The sequence below is a fragment of the Dromaius novaehollandiae genome, chromosome 4, assembly GCF_036370855.1.
Source record: "Dromaius novaehollandiae isolate bDroNov1 chromosome 4, bDroNov1.hap1, whole genome shotgun sequence".
NCBI classification, from domain to species: domain Eukaryota; kingdom Metazoa; phylum Chordata; class Aves; order Casuariiformes; family Dromaiidae; genus Dromaius; species Dromaius novaehollandiae.
This window is the reverse complement of record NC_088101.1, coordinates 69,666,559-69,679,394: the sequence shown is the minus strand read 5'-3', so window position 1 is coordinate 69,679,394 and position 12,836 is coordinate 69,666,559. Positions and strand designations below refer to the sequence as shown.

The 12,836-nt window shown below is 55.3% G+C and overlaps 1 protein-coding gene across 12 annotated transcripts in view; it reads right to left on the bottom strand.

The window, feature by feature from the left end:
* KCNIP4 (potassium voltage-gated channel interacting protein 4) overlaps nucleotides 1-12,836 on the bottom strand; it is a 484,037-nt gene that overhangs the window by 52,669 nt on the left and 418,532 nt on the right. The window lies entirely within an intron of this gene.

Here is a 12,836-nt window from a genome sequence, read left to right as displayed (position 1 = left end):
TCGAACTCGTTGAGAAAGGGAATCTATCTATTTCAGTGGCTGCACAGAGCATAGGTTTTCATCCAGTGTTCTGGATGTTACCACCACATCAGTATAAATACTAATGAACTGGAAGGTGAATATTTTACATGAACATGCATGACCCATCTAGTATAAGTTTTCTGTTTTTACAGCTCTCTGAGCAAAGAAAATGATTTTGTATAATAATTTGTCACCATGTGTATCCACAATATTGGCAATATTCCATTGGTTAGTTAATGGACAAGAATTCACTGCATCAGACTGAACTTAATGTTCTCATTTTATTGCGAAGCTGTACTTTGGAAACTGTGTAAGGCTGCTATTGCACTTTCAAAAGTACTCTTTGATAATAGTATAAAGTACCCACCAGGCCAAACAAGATTTAACATGGTGCACAGATTATGTGGAGAATATAAGCTCTGAGGAGCCTCCTCTCCGCGCCAGCAATGGGTGCCTTAGCCCCACTAGGGGACAAAAATAATCCTAGGGTTAGGGTTAGGGTTAGGGTTAGGGTTAGGGTTAGGGTTAGGGTTGGGAGAAGGAGGAAGCTGCGAGGCCCCGTTGTACTGGGACTGCAAAGGGGCTGTCAAGGGAAGAGCTTTGCTGCCAGGACACCTCGCCTCTGAGCAGCTTCTTCTCCGCGCCAGCAATGGGTGCCTTAGCCCCACTAGGGGACCAAAAATAATGCCAGGGTTAGGGTTAGGGTTAGGGTTGGGAGAAGGAGGAAGCTGCGAGGCCCCGTTGTAGTGGGACTGCAAAGGGGATGTCAAGGGAAGAGCTTTGCGGCCAGGACACCTCGCCTCTGAGCAGCTTCTTCTCCGTGCCACCAATGGGTGCCTTAGCCCCACTAGGGGACCAAAAATCATCCTAGGGTTAGGGTTAGGGTTAGGGTTAGGGTTAGGGTTAGGGTTGGGAGAAGGAGGAAGCTGCGAGGCCCTGTTGTACTGGGACTGCAAAGGGGCTGACAAGGGAAGAGCTTTGCTGCCAAGAGACCTGGCCTGGGAGTGCCTTCTCCTCTGCTACAGGAATGGCCCGCTTAGTACCCCCGGGACCAGAAAATAATCCCAGGGTTAGGGTTAGGGTTAGGGTTAAGATTTGGAAAACGAGAGAGACGAGAGGCACTGTTGCACTGGGACTGCAAAGGGGCTGTCAAGGGAAGAGCTTTGCTGCCAGGACACCTCGCCTCTGAGCAGGTTCTGCCCTGTGCCAACAATGGGTGCCTTAGCCCCACTAGGGGACCAAAAATAATCCTAGGGTTAGGGTTAGGGTTAGGGTTAGGGTTAGGTTTGGGAGAAGGAGAAAGCTGAGAGGCCCCGTTGTAGTGGGACTGCAAAGGGGCTGTCAAGGGAAGAGCTTTGCTGCCAAGAGACCTGGCCTGGGAGTGCCTTCTCCTCTGCTACAGGAATGGCCCGCTTAGTCCCCCCGGGACCAGAAAATAATCCCAGGGTTAGGGTTAGGGTTAGGGTTAGGGTTAAGATTTGGAAAACGAGAGAGACGAGAGGCACTGTTGTACTGGGACTGCAAAGGGGCTGTCAAGGGAAGAGCTTTGCTGCCAGGACACCTCGCCTCTGAGCAGCTTCTTCTCCGCGCCAGCAATGGGTGCCTTAGCCCCACTAGGGGACCAAAAATAATCCCAGGGTTAGGGTTAGGGTTAGGGTTAGGTTTGGGAGAAGGAGGAAGCTGAGAGGCCCCGTTGTACTGGGACTGCAAAGGGGCTGTCAAGGGAAGAGCTTTGCTGCCAGGACACCTCGCCTCTGAGCAGCTTCTTCTCCACGCTAGCAATGGGTGGCTTAGCCCAACTAGGGGACCAAAAATAATCCTAGGGTTAGGGTTAGGGTTAGGGTTAGGGTTGGGAGAAGGAGGAAGCTGAGAGGCCTCGTTGTAGTGGGACTGCAAAGGGGCTGTCAAGGGAAGAGCTTTGCTGCCAGGACACCTCGCCTCTGAGCAGCTTCTTCTCCGCGCCAGCAATGGGTGGCTTAGCCCCACTACGGGACCAAAAATAATCCCAGGGTTAGGGTTAGGGTTAGGGTTAGGGTTAGGGTTAGGGTTAGGGTTGGGAGAAGGAGGAAGCTGCGAGGCCCCGTTGTAGTGGGACTGCAAAGGGGCTGTCAAGGGAAGAGCTTTGCTGCCAAGAGACCTGGCCTGGGAGTGCCTTCTCCTCTGCTACAGGAATGGCCCGCTTAGTCCCCCCGGGACCAGAAAATAATCCCAGGGTTAGGCTAAGGGTTAGGGTTAGGGTTTGGAAAACGAGAGAGATGAGAGGCACTGTGGCACTGGGACTGCAAAGGGGCTGTCAAGGGAAGAGCTTTGCTGCCAGGACACCTCGCCTCTGAGCAGCTTCTTCTCCGTGCCAGCAATGGGTGCCTTAGCCCCACTAGGCGACCAAAAATAATCCTAGGGTTAGGGTTAGGGTTAGGGTTAGGGTTGGGAGAAGGAGAAAGCTGCGAGGCTCCGTTGCAGTGGGACTGCAAAGGGGCTGTCAAGGGAAGAGCTTTGCTGCCAAGAGACCTGGCCTGGGAGTGCCTTCTCCTCTGCTACAGGAATGGCCCGCTTAGTACCCCCAGGGACCAGAAAAAAATCCCAGGGTTAGGGTTAGGATTAGGGTTAGGGTTGGGAGAAGGAGAAAGCTGAGAGGCTCCGTTGTAGTGGGACTGCAAAGGGGCTGTCAAGGGAAGAGCTTTGCGGCCAGGACACCTCGCCTCTGAGCAGCTTCTTCTCCGTGCCAGCAATGGGTGCCTTAGCCCCACTAGGGGACCAAAAATAATCCTAGGGTTAGGATTAGGGTTAGGGTTAGGGTTGGGAGAAGGAGAAAGCTGCGAGGCCCCGTTGTACTGGGACTGCAAAGGGGCTGTCAAGGGAAGAGCTTTGCTGCCAAGAGACCTGGCCTGGGAGTGCCTTCTCCTCTGCTACAGGAATGGCCCGCTTAGTACCCCCGGGACCAGAAAATAATCCCAGGGTTAGGGTTAGGGTAAGGGTTAGGGTAAGAGTTAGGGTTAGGGTTAGGGTTGGGAGAAGGAGAAAGCTGAGAGGCCCCGTTGTAGTGGGACTGCAAAGGGGCTGCCAAGGGAAGAGCTTTGCTGCCAGGACACCTCGCCTCTGAGCAGCTTCTTCTCCGCGCCAGCAATGGGTGCCTTAGCCCCACTAGGGGACCAAAAATAATCCTAGGGTTAGGGTTAGGGTTAGGGTTAGGGTTGGGAGAAGGAGGAAGCTGCGAGGCCCCGTTGTAGTGGGACTGCAAAGGGGCTGTCAAGGGAAGAGCTTTGCTGCCAAGAGACCTGGCCTGGGAGTGCCTTCTCCTCTGCTACAGGAATGGCCCGCTTAGTCCCCCCGGGACCAGAAATAATCCCAGGATTAGGGTAAGGGTTTGGGTTAGGGTTAGGGTTAGGGTTAGGGTTAGGGTTAGGGTTAGGGTTGGGAAAACGAGAGAGACGAGAGGCACTGCTGCACTGGGACTGCAAAGGGGCTGTCAAGGGAAGAGCTTTGCTGCCAGGACACCTCGCCTCTGAGCAGCTTCTTCTCTGTGCCAGCAATGGGTGCCTTAGCCCCACTAGGGGACCAAAAATAATCCTAGGGTTAGGGTTAGGGTTAGGGTTAGGGTTGGGAGAAGGAGGAAGCTGAGAGGCCCCGTTGTAGTGGGACTGCAAAGGGGCTGTCAAGGGAAGAGCTTTGCTGCCAAGAGACCTGGCCTGGGAGTGCCTTCTCCTCTGCTACAGGAATGGCCCGCTTAGTCCCCCCGGGACCAGAAAATAATCCCAGGGTTAGGGTTAGGGTTAGGGTTAGGGTTAGGGTTAAGATTTGGAAAACGAGAGAGACGAGAGGCACTGTTGCACTGGGACTGCAAAGGGGCTGTCAAGGGAAGAGCTTTGCTGCCAGGACACCTCGCCTCTGAGCAGCTTCTTCTCCGTGCCAACAATGGGTGCCTTAGCCCCACTAGGGCACCAAAAATAATCCTAGGGTTAGGGTTAGGGTTAGGGTTAGGGTTAGGGTTAGGGTTAGGGTTGGGAGAAGGAGGAAGCTGCGAGGCTCCGTTGCAGTGGGACTGCAAAGGGGCTGTCAAGGGAAGAGCTTTGCTGCCAAGAGACCTGGCCTGGGAGTGCCTTCTCCTCTGCTACAGGAATGGCCCGCTTAGTACCCCCAGGGACCAGAAAATAATCCCAGGGTTAGGGTTAGGGTTAGGGTTAGGGTTGGGAGAAGGAGGAAGCTGAGAGGCTCCGTTGTAGTGGGACTGCAAAGGGGCTGTCAAGGGAAGAGCTTTGCGGCCAGGACACCTCGCCTCTGAGCAGCTTCTTCTCCGTGCCAGCAATGGGTGCCTTAGCCCCACTAGGGGACCAAAAATAATCCTAGGGTTAGGATTAGGGTTAGGGTTAGGGTTGGGAGAAGGAGAAAGCTGCGAGGCCCCGTTGTACTGGGACTGCAAAGGGGCTGTCAAGGGAAGAGCTTTGCTGCCAAGAGACCTGGCCTGGGAGTGCCTTCTCCTCTGCTACAGGAATGGCCCGCTTAGTACCCCCGGGACCAGAAAATAATCCCAGGGTTAGGGTTAGGGTAAGGGTTAGGGTAAGAGTTAGGGTTAGGGTTAGGGTTGGGAGAAGGAGAAAGCTGAGAGGCCCCGTTGTAGTGGGACTGCAAAGGGGCTGACAAGGGAAGAGCTTTGCTGCCAGGACACCTCGCCTCTGAGCAGCTTCTTCTCCGCGCCAGCAATGGGTGCCTTAGCCCCACTAGGGGACCAAAAATAATCCTAGGGTTAGGGTTAGGGTTAGGGTTAGGGTTAGGGTTGGGAGAAGGAGGAAGCTGAGAGGCCCCGTTGTAGTGGGACTGCAAAGGGGCTGTCAAGGGAAGAGCTTTGCTGCCAAGAGACCTGGCCTGGGAGTGCCTTCTCCTCTGCTACAGGAATGGCCCGCTTAGTCCCCCCGGGACCAGAAATAATCCCAGGATTAGGGTAAGGGTTAGGGTTAGGGTTAGGGTTAGGGTTAGGGTTAGGGTTAGGGTTGGGAAAACGAGAGAGACGAGAGGCACTGCTGCACTGGGACTGCAAAGGGGCTGTCAAGGGAAGAGCTTTGCTGCCAGGACACCTCGCCTCTGAGCAGCTTCTTCTCCGCGCCAGCAATGGGTGCCTTAGCCCCACTAGGGGACCAAAAATAATCCTAGGGTTAGGGTTAGGGTTAGGGTTAGGGTTGGGAGAAGGAGGAAGCTGAGAGGCCCCGTTGTAGTGGGACTGCAAAGGGGCTGTCAAGGGAAGAGCTTTGCTGCCAAGAGACCTGGCCTGGGAGTGCCTTCTCCTCTGCTACAGGAATGGCCCGCTTAGTCCCCCCGGGACCAGAAAATAATCCCAGGGTTAGGGTTAGGGTTAGGGTTAGGGTTAGGGTTAAGATTTGGAAAACGAGAGAGACGAGAGGCACTGTTGCACTGGGACTGCAAAGGGGCTGTCAAGGGAAGAGCTTTGCTGCCAGGACACCTCGCCTCTGAGCAGCTTCTTCTCCGTGCCAACAATGGGTGCCTTAGCCCCACTAGGGGACCAAAAATAATCCTAGGGTTAGGGTTAGGGTTAGGGTTAGGGTTAGGGTTAGGGTTGGGAGAAGGAGGAAGCTGCGAGGCCCCATTGTACTGGGACTGCAAAGGGGCTGTCAAGGGAAGAGCTTTGCTGCCAAGAGACCTGGCCTGGGAGTGCCTTCTCCTCTGCTGCAGTAATGGCCTGCTTAGTCCCCGCACGGACCAGAAAAAAATCCTACAATTATCCTTAGGGTTAGGGTTAGGGTTTGGAAAACAAGAAAGCTCAGAGGAGCTGTTGCATTGGTACTGCAAAGGGGCTGCCAAGGGAAGGGCATTTCTGCTAAGACACCTCGCCTGGGAGCAGCTTCTCCTCTGCACCACCTCTGGGGAGCTTAGACGCTCCAGCGTACCCCTAAAAATACTACAGTTAGGGTTAGGGTTAGGGTTAGGGTTGGGAGAAGGAGGAAGCTGAGAGGCCCCGTTGTACTGGGACTGCAAAGGGGCTGTCAAGGGAAGAGCTTTGCTGCCAAGAGACCTGGCCTGGGAGTGCCTTCTCCTCTGCTACAGGAATGGCCCGCTTAGTCCCCCCGGGACCAGAAAATAATCCCAGGGTTAGGGTTAGGGTTAGGGTTAGGGTTAGGGTTAAGATTTGGAAAACGAGAGAGACGAGAGGCACTGTTGCACTGGGACTGCAAAGGGGCTGTCAAGGGAAGAGCTTTGCTGCCAGGACACCTCGCCTCTGAGCAGCTTCTTCTCCGTGCCAACAATGGGTGCCTTAGCCCCACTAGGGCACCAAAAATAATCCTAGGGTTAGGGTTAGGGTTAGGGTTAGGGTTAGGGTTAGGGTTGGGAGAAGGAGGAAGCTGCGAGGCTCCGTTGCAGTGGGACTGCAAAGGGGCTGTCAAGGGAAGAGCTTTGCTGCCAAGAGACCTGGCCTGGGAGTGCCTTCTCCTCTGCTACAGGAATGGCCCGCTTAGTCCCCCCGGGACCAGAAAATAATCCCAGGGTTAGGGTTAGGGTTAGGGTTAGGGTTGGGAGAAGGAGGAAGCTGAGAGGCTCCGTTGTAGTGGGACTGCAAAGGGGCTGTCAAGGGAAGAGCTTTGCGGCCAGGACACCTCGCCTCTGAGCAGCTTCTTCTCCGTGCCAGCAATGGGTGCCTTAGCCGCACTAGGGGACCAAAAATAATCCTAGGGTTAGGATTAGGGTTAGGGTTAGGGTTGGGAGAAGGAGAAAGCTGCGAGGCCCCGTTGTACTGGGACTGCAAAGGGGCTGTCAAGGGAAGAGCTTTGCTGCCAAGAGACCTGGCCTGGGAGTGCCTTCTCCTCTGCTACAGGAATGGCCCGCTTAGTACCCCCGGGACCAGAAAATAATCCCAGGGTTAGGGTTAGGGTAAGGGTTAGGGTAAGAGTTAGGGTTAGGGTTAGGGTTGGGAGAAGGAGAAAGCTGAGAGGCCCCGTTGCACTGGGACTGCAAAGGGGCTGTCAAGGGAAGAGCTTTGCTGCCAGGACACCTCGCCTCTGAGCAGCTTCTTCTCCGTGCCAGCAATGGGTGCCTTAGCCCCACTAGGCGACCAAAAATAATCCTACGGTTAGGGTTAGGGTTAGGGTTAGGGTTAGGGTTGGGAGAAGGAGAAAGCTGAGAGGCCCCGTTGTAGAGGGACTGCAAAGGGGCTGTGAAGGGAAGAGCTTTGCTGCCAGGACACCTCGCCTCTGAGCAGCTTCTTCTCCGTGCCAGCAATGGGTGCCTTAGCCCCACTAGGCGACCAAAAATAATCCCAGGGTTAGGGTTAGGGTTAGGGTTAGGGTTGGGAGAAGGAGGAAGCTGCGAGGCTCCGTTGTAGTGGGACTGCAAAGAGGCTGACAAGGGAAGAGCTTTGCTGCCAAGAGACCTGGCCTGGGAGTGCCTTCTCCTCTGCTACAGGAATGGCCCGCTTAGTACCCCCAGGGACCAGAAAAAATCCCAGGGTTAGGGTTAGGGTTAGGGTTAGGGTTTGGAAAACGAGAGAGACGAGAGGCACTGTTGTACTGGGACTGCAAAGGGGCTGTCAAGGGAAGAGCTTTGCTGCCAGGACACCTCGCCTCTGAGCAGGATCCGCTCCGTGCCAGCAATGGGTGCCTTAGCCCCACTAGGCGACCAAAAATAATCCTAGGGTTAGGGTTAGGGTTAGGGTTAGGGTTAGGGTTGGGAGAAGGAGGAAGCTGAGAGGCCCCGTTGTACTGGGACTGCAAAGGGGCTGTCAAGGGAAGAGCTTTGCTGCCAAGAGACCTGGCCTGGGAGTGCCTTCTCCTCTGCTACAGGAATGGCCCGCTTAGTCCCCCCGGGACCAGAAAATAATCCCAGGGTTAGGGTTAGGGTTAGGGTTAGGGTTAGGGTTAGGGTTAGGGTTAGGGTTAGGGTTAGGGTTGGGAAAACGAGAGAGACGAGAGGCACTGTTGCACTGGGACCGCAAAGGGGCCGTCAAGGGAAGAGCTTTGCTGCCAGGACACCTCGCCTCTGAGCAGGATCCGCTCCGTGCCAGCAATGGGTGCCTTAGCCCCACTAGGCGACCAAAAATAATCCTAGGGTTAGGGTTAGGGTTAGGGTTAGGGTTGGAAGAAGGAGAAAGCTGAGAGGCCCCGTTGTAGAGGGACTGCAAAGGGGCTGTCAAGGGAAGAGCTTTGCTGCCAGGACACCGCGCCTCTGAGCAGCTTCTTCTCCGTGCCAGCAATGGGTGCCTTAGCCCCACTAGGCGACCAAAAATAATCCCAGGGTTAGGGTTAGGGTTAGGGTTAGGATTAGGGTTAGGGTTAGGGTTAGGGTTAGGGTTGGGAGAAGGAGGAAGCTGCGAGGCTCCGTTGTAGTGGGACTGGAAAGAGGCTGACAAGGGAAGAGCTTTGCTGCCAAGAGACCTGGCCTGGGAGTGCCTTCTCCTCTGCTACAGGAATGGCCCGCTTAGTACCCCCAGGGACCAGAAAAAAATCCCAGGGTTAGGGTTAGGGTTAGGGTTAGGGTTTGGAAAACGAGAGAGACGAGAGGCACTGTTGTACTGGGACTGCAAAGGGGCTGTCAAGGGAAGAGCTTTGCTGCCAGGACACCTCGCCTCTGAGCAGCTTCTTCTCCGTGCCAGCAATGGGTGCCTTAGCCCCACTAGGGGACCAAAAATAATCCTAGGGTTAGGGTTAGGGTTAGGGTTAGGGTTAGGGTTGGGAGAAGGAGGAAGCTGAGAGGCCCCGTTGTACTGGGACTGCAAAGGGGCTGTCAAGGGAAGAGCTTTGCTGCCAAGAGACCTGGCCTGGGAGTGCCTTCTCCTCTGCTACAGGAATGGCCCGCTTAGTCCCCCCGGGACCAGAAAATAATCCCAGGGTTAGGGTTAGGGTTAGGGTTAGGGTTAGGGTTAGGGTTAGGGTTAGGGTTAGGGTTAGGGTTGGGAAAACGAGAGAGACGAGAGGCACTGTTGCACTGGGACCGCAAAGGGGCCGTCAAGGGAAGAGCTTTGCTGCCAGGACACCTCGCCTCTGAGCAGGATCCGCTCCGTGCCAGCAATGGGTGCCTTAGCCCCACTAGGCGACCAAAAATAATCCTAGGGTTAGGGTTAGGGTTAGGGTTAGGGTTGGAAGAAGGAGAAAGCTGAGAGGCCCCGTTGTAGAGGGACTGCAAAGGGGCTGTCAAGGGAAGAGCTTTGCTGCCAGGACACCGCGCCTCTGAGCAGCTTCTTCTCCGTGCCAGCAATGGGTGCCTTAGCCCCACTAGGCGACCAAAAATAATCCCAGGGTTAGGGTTAGGGTTAGGGTTAGGATTAGGGTTAGGGTTAGGGTTAGGGTTAGGGTTGGGAGAAGGAGGAAGCTGCGAGGCTCCGTTGTAGTGGGACTGGAAAGAGGCTGACAAGGGAAGAGCTTTGCTGCCAAGAGACCTGGCCTGGGAGTGCCTTCTCCTCTGCTACAGGAATGGCCCGCTTAGTACCCCCAGGGACCAGAAAAAAATCCCAGGGTTAGGGTTAGGGTTAGGGTTAGGGTTTGGAAAACGAGAGAGACGAGAGGCACTGTTGTACTGGGACTGCAAAGGGGCTGTCAAGGGAAGAGCTTTGCTGCCAGGACACCTCGCCTCTGAGCAGCTTCTTCTCCGTGCCAGCAATGGGTGCCTTAGCCCCACTAGGGGACCAAAAATAATCCTAGGGTTAGGGTTAGGGTTAGGGTTAGGGTTAGGGTTGGGAGAAGGAGGAAGCTGAGAGGCCCCGTTGTACTGGGACTGCAAAGGGGCTGTCAAGGGAAGAGCTTTGCTGCCAAGAGACCTGGCCTGGGAGTGCCTTCTCCTCTGCTACAGGAATGGCCCGCTTAGTCCCCCCGGGACCAGAAAATAATCCCAGGGTTAGGGTTAGGGTTAGGGTTAGGGTTAGGGTTAGGGTTAGGGTTAGGGTTAGGGTTAGGGTTGGGAAAACGAGAGAGACGAGAGGCACTGTTGCACTGGGACCGCAAAGGGGCCGTCAAGGGAAGAGCTTTGCTGCCAGGACACCTCGCCTCTGAGCAGGATCCGCTCCGTGCCAGCAATGGGTGCCTTAGCCCCACTAGGCGACCAAAAATAATCCTAGGGTTAGGGTTAGGGTTAGGGTTAGGGTTGGAAGAAGGAGAAAGCTGAGAGGCCCCGTTGTAGAGGGACTGCAAAGGGGCTGTCAAGGGAAGAGCTTTGCTGCCAGGACACCGCGCCTCTGAGCAGCTTCTTCTCCGTGCCAGCAATGGGTGCCTTAGCCCCACTAGGCGACCAAAAATAATCCCAGGGTTAGGGTTAGGGTTAGGGTTAGGATTAGGGTTAGGGTTAGGGTTAGGGTTAGGGTTGGGAGAAGGAGGAAGCTGCGAGGCTCCGTTGTAGTGGGACTGGAAAGAGGCTGACAAGGGAAGAGCTTTGCTGCCAAGAGACCTGGCCTGGGAGTGCCTTCTCCTCTGCTACAGGAATGGCCCGCTTAGTACCCCCAGGGACCAGAAAAAAATCCCAGGGTTAGGGTTAGGGTTAGGGTTAGGGTTTGGAAAACGAGAGAGACGAGAGGCACTGTTGTACTGGGACTGCAAAGGGGCTGTCAAGGGAAGAGCTTTGCTGCCAGGACACCTCGCCTCTGAGCAGGATCCGCTCCGTACCAGCAATGGGTGCCTTAGCCCCACTAGGGGACCAAAAATAATCCCAGGGTTAGGGTTAGAGTTAGGGTTAGGGTTAGGGTTAGGGTTGGGAGAAGGAGGAAGCTGAGAGGCCCCGTTGTAGTGGGACTGCAAAGGGGCTGTCAAGGGAAGAGCTTTGCTGCCAGGACACCTCGCCTCTGAGCAGGATCCGCTCCGTGCCAGCAATGGGTGCCTTAGCCCCACTAGGCGACCAAAAATAATCCTAGGGTTAGGGTTAGGGTTAGGGTTAGGGTTAGGGTTAGGGTTGGAAGAAGGAGAAAGCTGAGAGGCCCCGTTGTAGAGGGACTGCAAAGGGGCTGTCAAGGGAAGAGCTTTGCTGCCAGGACACCTCGCCACTGAGCAGCTTCTTCTCCGTGCCAGCAATGGGTGCCTTAGCCCCACTAGGGGACCAAAAATAATCCCAGGGTTAGGGTTAGGGTTAGGGTTAGGGTTAGGGTTAGGGTTAGGGTTAGGGTTGGGAGAAGGAGGAAGCTGCGAGGCTCCGTTGTAGTGGGACTGCAAAGAGGCTGACAAGGGAAGAGCTTTGCTGCCAAGAGACCTGGCCTGGGAGTGCCTTCTCCTCTGCTACAGGAATGGCCCGCTTAGTCCCCCCGGGACCAGAAAATAATCCCAGGGTTAGGGTTAGGGTTAGGGTTAGGGTTACGGTTAGGGTTAGGGTTAGGGTTGGGAAAACGAGAGAGACGAGAGGCACTGTTGCACTGGGACCGCAAAGGGGCCGTCAAGGGAAGAGCTTTGCTGCCAGGACACCTCGCCTCTGAGCAGGATCCGCTCCGTGCCAGCAATGGGTGCCTTAGCCCCACTAGGCGACCAAAAATAATCCTAGGGTTAGGGTTAGGTTTAGGGTTAGGGTTAGGGTTGGGAAAAGGAGGAAGCTGCGAGGCCCTGTTGTAGTGGGACTGCAAAGGGGCTGTCAAGGGAAGAGCTTTGCTGCCAGGACAACTCGCCTCTGAGCAGCTTCTTCTCCGCGCCAGCAATGGGTGCCTTAGCCCCACTAGGGGACCAAAAATAATCCCAGGGTTAGGGTTAGCGTTAGGGTTGGGAGAAGGAGAAAGCTGAGAGGCCCCGTTGTACTGGGACTGCAAAGGGGCTGTCAAGGGAAGAGCTTTGCTGCCAAGAGACCTGGCCTGGGAGTGCCTTCTCCTCTGCTACAGGAATGGCCCGCTTAGTACCCCCAGGGACCAGAAAAAAATCCCAGGGTTAGGGTTAGGGTTAGGGTTAGGGTTGGGAGAAGGAGAAAGCTGAGAGGCCCCGTTGTAGAGGGACTGCAAAGGGGCTGTCAAGGTAAGAGCTTTGCTGCCAGGACACCTCGCCTCTGAGCAGCTTCTTCTCCGTGCCAGCAATGGGTGCCTTAGCCCCACTAGGCGACCAAAAATAATCCTAGGGTTAGGGTTAGGGTTAGGGTTAGGGTTGGGAGAAGGAGAAAGCTGAGAGGCCCCGTTGTAGTGGGACTGCAGAGAGGCTGACAAGGGAAGAGCTTTGCTGCCAAGAGACCTGGCCTGGGAGTGCGTTCTCCTCTGCTACAGGAATGGCCCGCTTAGTACCCCCAGGGACCAGAAAATAATCCCAGGGTTAGGGTTAGGGTTAGGGTTAGGGTTAAGATTTGGAAAACGAGAGAGACGAGAGGCACTGCTGCACTGGGACTGCAAAGGGGCTGTCAAGGGAAGAGCTTTGCTGCCAGGACACCTCGCCTCTGAGCAGGATCCGCTCCGTGCCAGCAATGGGTGCCTTAGCCCCACTAGGGGACCAAAAATAATCCTAGGGTTAGGGTTAGGGTTAGGGTTAGGTTTGGTTGAAGGAGAAAGCTGAGACGCCCCGTTGTAGAGGGACTGCAAAGGGGCTGTCAAGGGAAGAGCTTTGCTGCCAGGACACCTCGCCTCTGAGCAGCTTCTTCTCCGCGCCAGCAATGGGTGCCTTAGCCCCACTAGGCGACCAAAAATAATCCTACGGTTAGGGTTAGGGTTAGGGTTAGGGTTAGGGTTGGAAGAAGGAGAAAGCTGAGAGGCCCCGTTGTAGAGGGACTGCAAAGGGGCTGTCAAGGGAAGAGCTTTGCTGCCAGGACACCTCGCCTCTGAGCAGGTTTCGCTCCGTGCCAGCAATGGGTGCCTTAGCCCCACTAGGGGACCAAAAATAATCCTAGGGTTAGGGTTAGGGTTAGGGTTAGGGTTAGGGTTAGGGTTAGGGTTA